The sequence below is a fragment of the Zophobas morio genome, unplaced genomic scaffold (assembly GCF_036711695.1).
Source record: "Zophobas morio isolate AGI-343-1 ecotype UQ-CSIRO unplaced genomic scaffold, CSIRO_AGI_Zmor_V1 ptg000422l, whole genome shotgun sequence".
NCBI lineage: Eukaryota > Metazoa > Arthropoda > Insecta > Coleoptera > Tenebrionidae > Zophobas > Zophobas morio.
The window spans coordinates 116601-131823 of NW_026972526.1; the positions used below are offsets into that span (position 1 = coordinate 116601).

Sequence of the window (15223 nt, forward strand, 5' to 3'; positions counted from 1 at the left end):
TAACTGTCTACGATGATTTTGGATTTATTATATATTTAATGTGAAGCAGGTTTACGTTTTTAGATAATTAGGAAGAATAATTGAAATTTTCTTTATCTTGGAGTTTTTAAAAATGATGAGACAAAGAGAAAAGTATTAAGCATTCGTTATTTTTATAGGCATATAAATTTACTAAAAAGGCTTTTACTTTAAGATTTCTTATTTTAAATATATTGAATTTGCTATCTCCAAAATTTAAACCTTAAAAAGAGCCTATCGTAGGAATTCTATTTTCATCGAGCTTAAAAGTCAATTAAAATTGTTTTAAATAATAAAATTTACAATACATTTTAGCCAATAGTGTACCAGAGTAGAACTTTTTGTTCGGCTTTCTTTTGTGGTTAACAATCTTTATTTACTATCTTTTCGTATACTTTGCAGCCCAAAAGGATATTATAAACGTGTTTATTTACTACTATTCGCTGCTAGAAAAACGAAAAATGAACTGAAGTTGAAGAGGTGTAAAATGTCTAAGATCAATCGCATTTGGAGTATAAAAAACGATCAGCTTTTCATTATACCCCGCCCCGTGGAGCTAAAGCAAGCTGGAACATTTAATCCACAACTTTATAAAAAAGATTAATTTTGACTAAAACGTTGTTATCAGGGATCTTAACTTTTTAGACTTTCTTAGTTCGATAAGTTCATAAAAGCTATATCCGAAAAAGTTATTTACCTAAAATTAAGTGTGACCAAGCAGAATTATTATACTACCTCAAACTTCTGTGCATAAACCTTAACTTTATTGAAAATCTTTTAAAACTAAAATGTAATAAGTAATCAATATAAAAAGTATAAAAATGAAAACTTTTTTATTCTATTTTTATTATAAAAGAGTTGAGTTCGGCAAGAGCCTAAACAGTTCCAGAAGGAACCTTATAACGTTTTTCTAAAGCCGAGTAAAGTTGCTTGTGCTTTCCTTTATAAAGAGAAAGTATACGCTTCACATGTTTATCATTAGCTTTTTCTGGATTGTAAGCTCTAAAAAGATATAAAAAAAATCTCAACTTGAAACAGAAATTATTTATTTTCATTACTTGTAGAAGGCCATCACACGATTGTAAGGGCTTTTTGCTAAACCCAGATTAGCAGCAAGTTGAGAAGATAGGAAATAATCGTAAGCAACAAAAAGGTAAGGAATAGACCCTGAGAGAATTAAAACTAACAAAAAAATTGTAATAAACAATTTTTTTTTGTTGCTTTTCTTGGCTGAAGAGGCAGTTCCTAAGTTTTGAGAAATATATCATAAAGATGTACTTTAGTAAACTAATTATTGTATTAAATTTAATTTATTACTTTAACTTTAAAAAAATTGTAAAGAAAAAAAGGCGTTAGTACAGAGTAATATACAAAATTTAAAGCGAATACTTGTAAAAAATTACACCTTTTCTTTGATCTTCTTTCTTCAATTGTTTTCTTTTTCTGACAGACGACTTACTAGAGTTTTTACTGTCACCCTCACTATGATGCAAAGAGTCGCGTTCGCTACAAGAGTCCTCGGAATCCGACATCAGGGAAACAATGAAAGGCTCAAAGCTAACAAAAAAAAGGCCGGTGACCGCAATGCTACTTTAGTTTTAGAGGGTTTTATATAGAATGTCGCCGTGAGGTCAAAGAGCAAAACGCGCTGTCCCCTTGTTGGCGCCTTTAACTTTTGATGGCGTGAAGAGCACGTGGGTTTTTGAATGGAATAATTCGGAGCCAACGTCGATTACAAATGCCCATGGCGGTTGTATGCGTATTGCGTTGAATTAATACACATCTGTTGCTTGGGCGTATAACTCCAAGGCAATAGTGTTTGCACATTTAGCGCGACGCAGCAAGGTTTATGCAACATGAAGCTCCTTAACGAGACCTACATTTAGTTTCATTGAACGCCGTTTTCCATTGTAATGCCATTGCTCTTTCCGATGGGCTAGCCAGGCATAACAGTTATCTGTGGAGAGCGAGCTCATTTACCAGTCAAGGGACCGCGCACTTTATCGCCGTCCACCTGCTCCGCATAAAGCGCTAGTTTTGTTTCGAAAGTAATGCTCTACTCTCTTCTTAGGGAACGCGAACTAATTCAAAATATATTCGATAAATTCGAGAGAGCTCGAGTATTCGGAGTTGTTGGTTCGATCAAGCATCAGACAAAGTTGTTGATAAGTAAATATTATACTACAGGCCACCTGGACTAAGCTGAACTCCGTACTAAAACCAGACAATCCATAGCCGTTTTATTCCCTTCCTATAAAGAGAGAAAGCAACTTTATTAAAACAACTTCTTTTATACAACTTGGGAATAGCCCACTGACGGTTTAGGCCTGCCTCCAAAATCGCGGTATGAGAATGTTGGTTTGTGCGCAAAAGCCAACCACCTAGAGAGTGTAGTCTCGAGCTTATTCAAGAATATCTTTTTATAATATTTCAGAATACTGGTTTACTAGCGCCGGTAGCCCATCATAACAATTAACCGGCTCTTATTGATGACTCCCGTTAGTACACCAAGTACTTGCGGTCAAAACATCTTAAGACCTTTATAAGGGAAACAATGCTAAAAATATATTTTATTTTCTATTAACCTAATATATATATTAATAATATAACTGTACTGAAACTAAACAATTTTTTTTATTACTTGTAGTAATATTATTTTGCTATTACGTTTTATTAACAAACACTTTATTTAACTGTGATGATGAAGCGCATCCGTTTTAGTTGATGGCGTTGCGATTTTTTAAAAAATTGAAGCCTCCGCACCTGCGTAATGATAGAGAAAAGTTGATTAAGCAGCAACTGCTTAAAAATCACGCTCGCAATAAGCCAGTAATTAAATAAATAAAATAAAAGGCTATGGCTTTTTTCTACACTTTACTAAACTAAAGGTAGTAAACTTACACTAAAAAACAGGTTATTGTTAAATAAAACGACTATGATATGCCTCCCCCGTTTGAAGGGTACTCCTCTTATCAGTTTATTAGGAAACTTTGGCGTTATAAAAATAAGCAGTTAATATTACCAACTGCGTTGCACAACTGCCCAGAGAGTTTAAAGTTTAAACCATTAAAGAATCTATAGTAATTAGCTATAAAAAAAGAATTTTGGAAAAAGGGATTACAATAATTTAATTTCTCAGTTTCCTATGATCCTCTTGCGAAAAATACTTTGATAATAAGGAATTACCTAAAAATTCTCATTTTACTACGATCCTTTTTAATTCACTATATAATTAGTGCCTAAATTTGTCCTAACATAACGTAAAAGAATTGACTTGTTAATCTTAAACTGAAGCCGTGACTACACTTTATCGTAAACTGCTTTCTGTTATTTACTTAGAAAAAAATAAAAAATAAGAAATTATGTTACTACGCACTATCCTTTTACGTCGCTACTGCACATTATAGATATATTATATTTGAATATAATTTAAAGATTTTGTTAAAAAAATAGCTTTTTTTTAATAAAGGAAATAAGGTGCATTAATTTAGAATCAGCCTATATATAAATATTTTTTGACGTTTTTAACTATATTAAAGCTCTATACTAAAAGAGGTCAAAGCATTATTTGTCTTTAAGAATTTGTGTATTCGTTATATCGTTAAGTTTTACTTAAATTACCTTCCAAGGAATTAAATCTCATTTAAAAATTTTTTAATTTGAACCTAACAATTAATAAAAAATGTGGTTATTATTAGATATTAATTTAGCAACTATTTGATATGCTCCAACAAAGCTCTCAGCATTCCTTATAAAATCATTCAAATGTGTGCTTATCGAACTTACATAAAGATGATACCCTTTGCACTAAGAAAAGTTAATTAATAACTCAAAACATATCAACAAAAACCAAAGTAAAGCTAATCATTAATTTTTGTTACAGTTATATTAATCCAAACTATTTGCTTTGTAGCTCTGGACATCTCATATCCAGTTCCTTAGGATGAAAGACGATCACCACAAAAAGCCAATTCAAATAGAATAAATGTTTTTATAAGGTAATGCTTCAAGAAAAACTAAAAATCTTACTTCGATTGAGGGGATAACTTAAAATAAACCTAAAGTTATATACTCATAAGTCATGCTTAAGAAGTATTATTTTGGGTATTAAATTTTATAAACTTATCACTAAAAGTAAAATATTTTATTGAAACAAAAAGATGGTCTACTTATAAATTGTGTTCAACCAACTTATTACAGAACTTCACTACCCTGTTTTGTATTTTTTTTCTGGTCAATTGTCACGTGAAAGTCTTTACTATCTCAAAACGTTAAAGCTTGCATGTTTGTTACGTTACTATTAAAAGACTTACTTGTAACTATTATCAAATATTATGTCAGGAAATATTTTTAAAACCGTTAAAGATAAATTATAAATTTTTACTTTAGATTTTATTTAAAAATGTTTTCTTCTAAATTATGTGATCAAGATGACTTCATAGATCGCTATATAAAAGGAGAAATACCTCGTTACAAAAATCATTTAAATTTAGATGAAGAAAATATAGAAAAAGTTAATTTTATAGCTTATTTCTGTTATAAATTACAAGTTCCTGTAATTTTTTAATTTTGAAAATTCTTAAATCCTAATTTTTATGGGTTAAGGAATTAAATCGTTATCCAATTTTTATGACTGAGACTGCTACTGAGAAAGATTTTTCTAACTCAGAAGATTTGCCTGCTCTACAAATCCTTAAATACGAAAATAAAAGCAATGAAGGTTACTTTAATTAAAAAAATAAAGTGTATAGATTGGTCGAATTTCAAGTTATGTCTTTTATAATTTTTCAGTTTAAGAAAAACTCCAACTCTAGATTTTTTTTAAAACTTGTTATAATTATAAATATTTTGATTATTCTATAAATTTGTTTTTTAATATAGCTTTAATGGGTTTTATTGTAAAATTAATTCACTTTCATTAACTGATAAGTAAATTTTGTTTTTAAATTATAATTTTTTTGGAGGTTTCAAAGTTTAATTTCTTTTTAAGACAAAAATATTAAAAAAAATAAATTTTTTTTTTTACGTAATTTTTTTTATTTTACTTTTTTACTATAATATTAAAATTTCTTTTAAACGTCTAATTATCGAAAATTTTATTCAGTTAAATTTGTTTATTTAATATTTTTTTAATCCTTGATTATAGAATATTAGAACCTTCATTAGGATAATCAAGTTATAGTTTATATTAAAGTTAACCGTTCGGTTTCTTTATTCACCATTTTTTATGTTTAAATTTTAAATTTTTACATATTTTAATTTTCTCTATTGTTATTCCTAATCTCCTACGCGTAGTTCACTAGGATTAAACTATAGCGCTTGTTAGCAAAATAGGTTGAGAATGGATGAGTGATTCTTAACTTAGCCTGCGCTTGCACCAGAGCTTGAAGTTGCTTTGGTGGGCAGGACTTTCAAATAACATAAATAGAAACTTAAAGCGTGCCGACAATAGTTTAAATTCCATAATGGAAGGAAACCAAACTCCAAAAGTCTATGTATCCTGTCTACAGTCTCTTAATAGTTGGCTGCAATTTAGACAGAATCTTCTATTGGATATATTTGCGCACTTTTTTCCAACAGTTAAAAAGTTTTAAATTATTTCAAAGTTAAAAAATTAAATTTTGTAAAATGTAAATTTTTTTATACTATATTGATTTTAAGTCATATAAACTTTCTGTGGGAAGATATATCTAAAAATCTATTAAAAGTTTAAATTTTATTATTTTTTTTAGTAAAGTTTACAAAAAACAAAAATTAAAAAAGTAATTTGTGGAAATTTAATTTTTTATGTTTTATTTTTTACTAATAAACTTTAATTTATTAAAAATATATCTATATATAAATTTATACTTTTTATTTTTTATATCTAAATTATAATATTTCTCAGATAAATTATTTCACAGGATTTAATTTAATATTTTTATACAGAAATTGCTGAGTTTTTAAAAGACTCTGGAAATCTTGAGTATAAAAAAGGTTAAATTTTTTGTTGACTTTTAGTAGAAGTTATTGTTTTGAATTCAATTGCTAAATCAGGGAAAAAAACAGATTTGAAAAACGCGATTCGCTTGTACACCGAAGCTATAAAGCGTGGCCTTCAAGATGAGAAACTTCTTATTTCTTTATATAATAATAAGGCGTTGTGCAATTTTAAATTAAGTAACTTTATTATTTTAATTTTTTTAAATATTAAAGCTTTATTAATTTTATTATTCTGTTATAATTCAATTTAAAGACTTTTTATTTTTCATCGTTATTAATTGTTGCACATTTTCAGTTTAAGCAAATTATAAACTTTTAGAACCTGAATCTACTTAACGGTTTATTAAATGTATTGGAAAACATTTTTTTTAATAAAGAATGACAGACTTCTTGTTTTTCTTTAAAGATACCGTTGGACTTATTAAAAAAGTTACTGAATGTTATAAATCATTAAAAAATTACTAAAAGAGAGATTTCCTGTTTTTTTTATTCTAATAATTTTTCGTACATTATAAATTCATTTAATTTTACAAACTTTAGAAGTGAAAATTTATATGAAAGTTTTATTAAAGAATTGTTTTTCTCTTTATAAGTATCCTGTGTACTTTTATTTTTATTTTATTTTTTTTAATTTAATTTTATAGAAAAGTATCATAAATTATGAAATCTTGTTAATTTTAATTAAAAATTTTTGGTTTCTTATTTTAATTAACATCGTTGTATAATTTTAAACTAAATTTATTATAGAAGTTATTGAATTTACTATTTTTTTATAACTGAAAGCAAAATATCTATTTTTATGTTAAAAACAATAAAGCAGTCTTTTTATCAAATTTTAAACTTCTACTCTCTTTTATAATTATTTCATTAACTTTTTATATTTTATATAAATAAATGCAAATTAAATTTTTATAATAAAAAATTTAAATAGCAAAAGTTAATTAGTTTAATCAAATAATTTAAAATTTTTATAAATTATTTAATTATTTAATTTTAAATTCCTAATTTTATAAGTTTTTTTTATTTCTAATTATAATTTAAATTTTTTTTAATTTACTTTTATAGAATTTTTTATTCTAAATTATTATATTTTGGCATTTAAATGAAATTTTAATAACTTTTATAAGAGAGATCATAAAAGTTTAATAATCTTTTTTTAACGACTTCAATCTATAATACTATTTTTTTGTTACATAGTTTAAAAAAAAATGTTGTTAATAAATTTGCTAATATTTAGAATCAAGATAATTTTGTAACTTTTCTAAGAAGACTTTTAGATTTTTTTTAACTTTTGTATTTTCTTTTGAAGTTTACAAATTAATTATTATATTTTATTATTTTATTAAATTTATATTGTTTTTCTATTTTATATCGTTTTAGTAGATTTTAAAAGTTTGCTTACTTTTATTTATTTTGTCAGTCTGATGAAACTTTAAACTTAAACTTTTTTATTCTGTTTATTATTATTATTGAAATTTTCATATATTAGAAAATTTCGGAAAAACAATAGAAGATTGTGAGAAAGTTTTAAAAATTGATAAAAATAATCTAAAGGCGCTCTACCGGATTTCTTTAGGTTTTATATATTTATTTTACTAGTAAGTAATACATTAAAAAATCATATATATTAGTCAACCCTAATACCGTAATTTTTTTTATTGAATAATAAATTTGACTGTTTGTAATTATTGTTATTATTTACTATTATTTTACTAAAAGTAATATTTTCTAGCACTAGAAAAATTGAATCGTTTTAAGGAAGCATTAACTTTTTGTCAAAAAGGGCTCCATATGTTTCCTCATAATAAAGTTATGAATATTAAGTATATTTTATTAATAATTATAAATATTATTAATTATTATTAATATGTAATTATCTATAATAATTTATGTAAAAAAAATAAATAAATAATATTATATAAATTTATAAAAAAATTTTAACGCTTATGCATATTTTTTAATACTGGCATTATATATTTTTCTTATTAATGTTGTAAAATATTAAAAGAAATAATAAATATTAATATTTTTATATAATTTTATTAATTTTTTTAAATTTTACATTTATTATTATTTTTTTAGTATAAACTATAATTTATATAATTTTTTTAAATACAAGTATTATTAAATATTATTTAAAAGTTTATTAATATTAATTAATTTTTATTCAAATTTATATATATATATAATGTTTAAAGTTTGTAATCTTTATTACATACTAATAAGGAATATTATTATGTATATAAAGTTTATAATTATTAAATTCTATATAATCGTGCATATTATAAAATTTATATAAATATTAAATTTTCTTTTTTTTATTTCATATTAATAACGATTATTATTTATTATATAAAAAAGTGTATAATTATTAAAATCTTATATAAATATAAACATAAATATTAAAAAAAGTATTATTAATTATAAATTTAATAATAATAATAGTAAAATAATGTTATTATGCTTAAATTTTTATATAAATTTTTTTTCTATAATTATATAATTTTTCAGTAAATAAAGAAAATTTTTAAGTTTTTAAAGTAGATAATAAAATTTGTTTTAATATTTATTATTATTTACTATTATATAGTAATGTATAGTTATTAATATTTAAAAGTTAACTTTTCTTATATTATTATTATGTTTATTCTTAAATATTTTATAGAAGTTTGTAGTATAAAAGTAAATATATTTAAAAATAAAAATAGAAATTTTATTTCATATAAAAGTTATTATAAGTTTATCTTATTTTATAAAAAAATATATATGAAAAGTTGATATATAAAAGTTTTGTTATATAAAAAATGAATTTTTTTTATTAATTTTTTTTACTATTACTATTATTTTTTGCTAGAAAAGTAATAAAAGTTTTTTATAATAAATAAAAATTTTATTATTTGCACATAAGTTTTTTGGTTGTCATTTTTATTATTATGTAATATAAAAGTAAATAACACAAAAGATTTTTGTTTCTAATAATTATAATATATATTATTATTACTATAATGTTCTGAGCAATATAAGTATACATAATAAAGTTTTTTTTTGGTATTATCAGTATTATTAAAAGTTTTATACATATTATTATTATATAGTAAATAATCTAATAGTAGATATTAAAAGTTTTCAAGTATTTAAAAATTATAATAGAATTTATGAAGTTTTTCTTAATGATGTTATTATTATTATATTTTTCTGTTTCTATTATTACTTTATAATATTAAAAAAAAAGTAAACATAAGAAAGTCAGAAGTAAAAGTTCTTCTTGTTTGTATTCTATTCATATTATTATAATAAAAGTTTTTTGTTTTATTATTATTATTATGATTACTATATATTGTTAATAATAAAAGAGTAAAACAAGAGTATAAAATAAAAAATAAACAGAATTTTTTTTTAATAATTTTATTAATATTTCCATTTTAAAAATAGTTAGAAGCCAGCTTCACGTGCAACTAATAGAGAGCACGTGAACTTATATACACTAAAATCTTGATTACTTTTTTGCCTCCTCCCATCGTTTCAACGGTTTTATTGTTTATTTGTTCAATAATTTTATTATTGTTAAAGTAATAAAATACAAATAAAAGTTTGTCTTATTTTTTTTATATATATAAAAAAGTTTTTAACTTTTTAGTTAATAAATGTATAAAGAATTTATAAAGTTAAAAGAAAAAATGTTTTAACGATAAAAAGAAAATTAATGAAATAGAAGTTTTAACATTATTTGTATAATTTAGTTGTCTTAAAAAAAAGTATAATTGTTTCTATAAAGTTACTATAAAAGTATTATAGTTCGTATTAAATACATATGTTCTTATAAAGTTATTAAAAAGTAAGCTTTTATTTGTTTATTTTCATAGTTTCTTAGTAAAGTAAACCTTTTACTATTAATTTATTATAAAAGGATAATAGTTCGTGTTAAAAAATATATTATTTATTAAAAAGTTTTAAGAAAATAAGCTTTTGTTATATATTCGTATAGTTTTCTTCTGAAAGTATACTTTTTTACTAAAAAGTTATTTTAAAAGTTTTAGCTCTTGTAACTTTTTTTGTGTTATATCTTTTTTTTTTAAAGAACACTATTTTACTATAATATACTACAAAACCAAATATAGGTTTCGTTAAAAGTATATTTTTTCAATATAAACTTAAAAGAGATTTACTATAAAATTATTATTAAAGTAGATATTTTACTTTTATTTTACTATGATTTTTTTTATATTCATATATTATATAAATAATAGTAGCTTATAATGAAGTATTTATATAACGTAAATATATAATTAATAATTTATAAAATAATAATTAATATTGATATTAACAATACTATTAAATTTTTTATAATTTAAATTATTCAATTATTTATAAAATTGTATATAAATCTTTATTATGGCCTTAAAAAAAGCGTAAAGTAACGAGAATGCTTTTAAGTATAAATAATTAAAATAATAATAAACTTCGAAATAAGTAAAAAATTAATTTTTTTATTATAAACTTTAGTAAATTTATTTATAATTTTTTTAAATCTATTATTATTATTTTATAGGTAATAACTTTAAATAAATTTGTTGTCGTTAAGAAATATTGTCAGCAAACTTTTTTTTATAGAATTTAATTAAGAGAATTATCATATTTCATAAAGAAATTCTAAGCCGTATTAATAATATTTATGAAAGTTTACTCGTTTACAAAATTTTCAAAGTTTTTCTTAGAAAGTTATACTTATAAATAAGAAAACGTGCAAACTTTTATTTATTATAATATTAAAAATAAAATATATAAAAAAATAATGAACTACTGCAAATCTTTAAAAAAGTTATTATAATAATAAATAGTTAATAAAACAATAAACTTATTATATTATATTATATGAAATTATATTTATAAATAAAAAAAGTAAGCATATTTTTTTAAACTTTTAATAATAACAATAATTCGAAAGTTTTATGACTAGTAAATTAAAGAGATAAACTTTTTGTATTATATCATAATAATAGTAACAAATATCATAAACTTTTATATAGTTTTTATAGAAAGAAAAAATAATAACTAGCAATTAAAATATTAACCTTTTTATATTATATAATTATTAAGTAAATAAAAAACTTTTTTTATTGATTATTATGAAAAGTAAGAAAAACTTAGTAATAAAAAGTAAATAACAGCAATAAACTTTTCATTTAGTTTTTATAAAAAGTAAAAAAAATCAATAACTAATAATAAAAGTTTTATACTTTTTTTATTCTATATAATATTTAATAGCAAACGAAATAACGAAATTTTTGTATTTAGTTGTAATAAAAAGTAAAAAACAATAATAACTAATTATAAAAGTATTAAACTTTTATTATATATAATAACTAATAGTAAACAGGAAGTTTAAACTTACATAGTTAAAAAATAATAAAAACTTTAAACTTTTTAGATATTATATTAATAATAGTAAACTTTTTTTTCCAGTTTTTAATAATCAATACAAAATTTTATAGTACATACCTTTATTTATTAATAATACAGAACTTCTCAAGTTTATCTTTTAAGCTTTTCGCAGGACATTTGAAAGAAGAAGAAGAAAAGATAAAAGAAAGTAAAAGAAAAAAAAAAGAAATACAGAAATTTTTAAAATTTAAAGAAGAATTTAAAGTAAATTTTTTTTTATTTTATTGATTATTATTATAAAACATTTGTCGTTTACTAAATAAATTTTAAAGTTTATTATTATTTTTTTTATAGTTATTTATATTGTTCATATATGGGCCGATCATTTGTTTGTGATAAATTAAAAAATATATACTATAATGAAATTATTAGATATTTGGATAATATTATATATTTTTTTACAAATTATATATAAACTTTATATAAGCAATATAATAAAAATTATAAAAGTTATATATTATAAAAATATAAACTTTATGTTTTGTTATATTGGTTTATACGCATTTTTGTCATTTTATTGGTTTTGAAAAAACCTTTATAATATTAATAATTTATTATTAATTATTCATTATTTTTTTTACTTATTTATTAACAAAAAAGAGTAATAAAAGTAAACATACTTATAAATAGTCTCGCGGTTATAAGTTTAGCGCATCGCTACAGCGGTCCGAGGTATCATTATTATTATTATTATTATTATTATTATTATTATTATTATTATTATTATTATTATTATTATTATTATCATTATAGTATTATTATCTAACTTTATTAAATATTAAAACTGAACTTTATAATTTTTTACTTATTTTTATATTATAAAATATCGTAAACGTACTTCATTTATTATTATAAATATATTTAAATTTTACAGTATTTCAAAGTAAAGCAGCATATAAAGTCCTATTATGATAACAAAAGGAAACTTTTTATATATCTTTTAAAAAAATAAGTGAAAATTTTTATAAAAGTAAAAGTTTTCTATATTTATATAAAGTTATTTGTTTATAAAGATGTTTTTTTTTTATTAATTTATAATAATTATAAACTTTTAAATTATTATTAAACTTATATTTATAATTCGATTATTAAAAAGAAAATAATCAATATTTATATTATTTTTATTAAAGCAGATCGAAAACTTTTGTTTAATATAATATTATCATAAACTTTAAATAATATCAAAATTTTTTTGAAAATTTTTATACTTTTTTACTATTCTTATATTTTTATTAACTTAATAGTTATATAATGAAAACATTTTTATACAATAATATTATTAAAGCTTTATAACTCTTTTTCATTTTTCTATTATTATATATATTTTTTACTTCATATTTTTAAAAAAAATTACTTTTTTTGAAATAATTATGAATATAACAAGAACATTTTCTTAAAAATGCTTTTTTTTATTTTAAAAGTTTCATAATATATAACTTTTTTTATATTATGATAATATTATTAAAAACTTAAAACTTTTTAAAATTTTTTGTGGAAACTTTTATATATTTATTATTATTTAATAAGAATTTTTGTAAAAATAAATAATATTTACATATCATCACAATGTTATTATTAAAAACAAAAAACTTTTATATTTTTACTATTAATATATATTATTTTTAAAATTTATGTATTTAAAAAAATTTTCATACTATATTATTACGAATTTAAAAACTTATCTTATTACTAATATACTATGAATATTTTCTTTTATAAACTTTTACTTTTTAGTTTTTCTTATAAAAGTTATTTTTAATGGAAAATAATAAGACTTACATTTGAAATTTTTTTTTTAAATATTTATTCTTTTTTTTATATATATACAATTTTTTTATTAACATAGATATTATTTTTGAATAAATAATATAAAACTTTTACTACATTATAAATTTTTTTAATATAAATATTTCTTTGCTGAGTTTTATATTATAATATATTAATAAGAATTATATAATTTATAAAAACTTTACACTCGTTAAAGAAAAAAAAAGTCTAGAAACTATATTATTTCTGTATTTATTTTATTATAAAACTTATAATAAATAATATTATAATAAAACTTAAAAATTCTTATATTATTTATTAATTTATAAAATATTTTAAATGTTTATTGTCTTCACAAGGAAAAAGTTTTTATAAATTTTTTAAGTTTTTTATTATAGAAGTTTTACATTATTTATACAAAATTAATTTTTTTTTAAAATAATTTTGTATAAAGTTAAATTTGTTATAATAAAAAATATTTACGCCTTTATTATATTTATTACTGTATTACTAGAAATTATTAATAAAAGTATAAAAATTTTTATATATAAAGTAATAAAGTCCTGCACTATTTTTTTTTGATAAAGACAGTAATATACAGAATAATAATGTTTTTTAATGTGAAAGTTATTATTAGAACATATCTAAAAGTTTAGGAAAAAATTAGTAGATAATACACTTATGAAAACTATAATACTATAAATATAAGTTTGTATATATTTATATATTATAATAATATTTAGAAGTCCTTTTTTTATATATAACCTAAGAATATTTTGAGGCACGTTAAATTTAAGGATGAAAGTTTTTTTTTCCCAGTAAACTTTTATTATCCCGAACACCATCAGAAAGACTTTATTATGTTTTTCGAAGAATCCGCTACTTTTCAAGCTCATATTAATGTACAAAGAAACTTCTATTATTTTTGTTTTTAATTATTATTATTTATAATTATTTTTTAACGTTATAATTCTTATTATTTTATATATATATATATATATATATATATGTATAACAGTTTTTTTCATTAATAAACAAAAATTATATTTCATATACTTCAGGAAATATTTAGCTCTCCAGCTCCTTGGGATAGGGACTATAAATACACTTCCTCTAACCTAGACGTCTTTTTTATTGGTCAAGACTTAAAAAAAAATTCGTTATTGGTCCAAGGTTGCCTTAGTTAAAATTATTTTACGTCAAGAATTATTTATTATAAGCACACAATTAAATTTTTTTTTCTTTCTAATAAAGACAAACATGAAATTTACTTTTACAAAAGTTTTTTTTATAAAGTACTGTAATGGAGGCTACGATCTGATTGGTTATAATTTATTTTTAATGGCTTGATGTTCCGCTTTTTGCTTTTCCGTGGTAGAACTTTTAAAATTTTTTTTTGACATCCACTCCGGCAATGCACTGCTGCGTTGCATTAGAACTGTTTTACTTGATTATATTTCTTTAGAATTTTATTTATACGCCGCCGCGTTTTCTGAAAAGTTATACAAAAATAACCAATTTTGAATGCTTTGCAACGACTGTAGGAAGTTTTTTTTTTGAAAACAAATCTTTTAAGCAGGTCATAGTAGAAAATTAAGTTCAAAAAGTTAAGAAATAATTGAAATTTAATTTATGGTAAATGCTACTACTCAGACAAAACTGTCTCGTTGAACTAATCAAGAAAGTAGTTTGAAAATCATTAGTTTATTTAATTTTAGAAAGAAAAAGTAATTTTTACTACTTTTATTTTTGTAGTTCTTTTATCTATTTTTAAACTGCTTTAATTCCAACAGAATATTAAAAAAAAATTCGCATTTTTTACAATAATTAATTCAATTTTTTATTTTTTGTATAATAAATTTTTATTATCATATAACTTATATAACTTTTATTTGTTTTTTTCATACAGTCGATCCAGAGTGGACTTTACAGAAAGTTCTGCAACACCAATTTTTTTTTCTTCAAGGCGACTCTGTTATCTTTATACTTTTGCCGCATGGCAACTCTCCTCAAA

The 15223-nt window shown here is 20.8% G+C and overlaps 3 long non-coding RNA genes across 3 annotated transcripts; 2 read left to right on the top strand and 1 right to left on the bottom strand.

Annotated features, from left to right (window-relative positions):
- Window positions 1–869: 869 nt before the first annotated feature.
- LOC135120818 (uncharacterized) lies at window positions 870–1584 on the bottom strand. The gene is made up of 3 exons (XR_010278755.1): window positions 1424–1584; window positions 1077–1263; window positions 870–1020 (listed from the first exon to the last, which is right to left on the bottom strand). It is a non-coding gene; the product is annotated as an uncharacterized LOC135120818 (long non-coding RNA).
- A 3102-nt stretch (window positions 1585–4686) lies between these two features.
- On the top strand, window positions 4687–6159 carry LOC135120802 (uncharacterized). Its single transcript, XR_010278745.1, has 3 exons — window positions 4687–4738; window positions 5947–5994; window positions 6055–6159. It is a non-coding gene; the product is annotated as an uncharacterized LOC135120802 (long non-coding RNA).
- A 5430-nt stretch (window positions 6160–11589) lies between these two features.
- On the top strand, window positions 11590–15223 carry LOC135120798 (uncharacterized). Its single transcript, XR_010278742.1, has 5 exons — window positions 11590–11646; window positions 12073–12114; window positions 13980–14111; window positions 14271–14382; window positions 15119–15223. It is a non-coding gene; the product is annotated as an uncharacterized LOC135120798 (long non-coding RNA).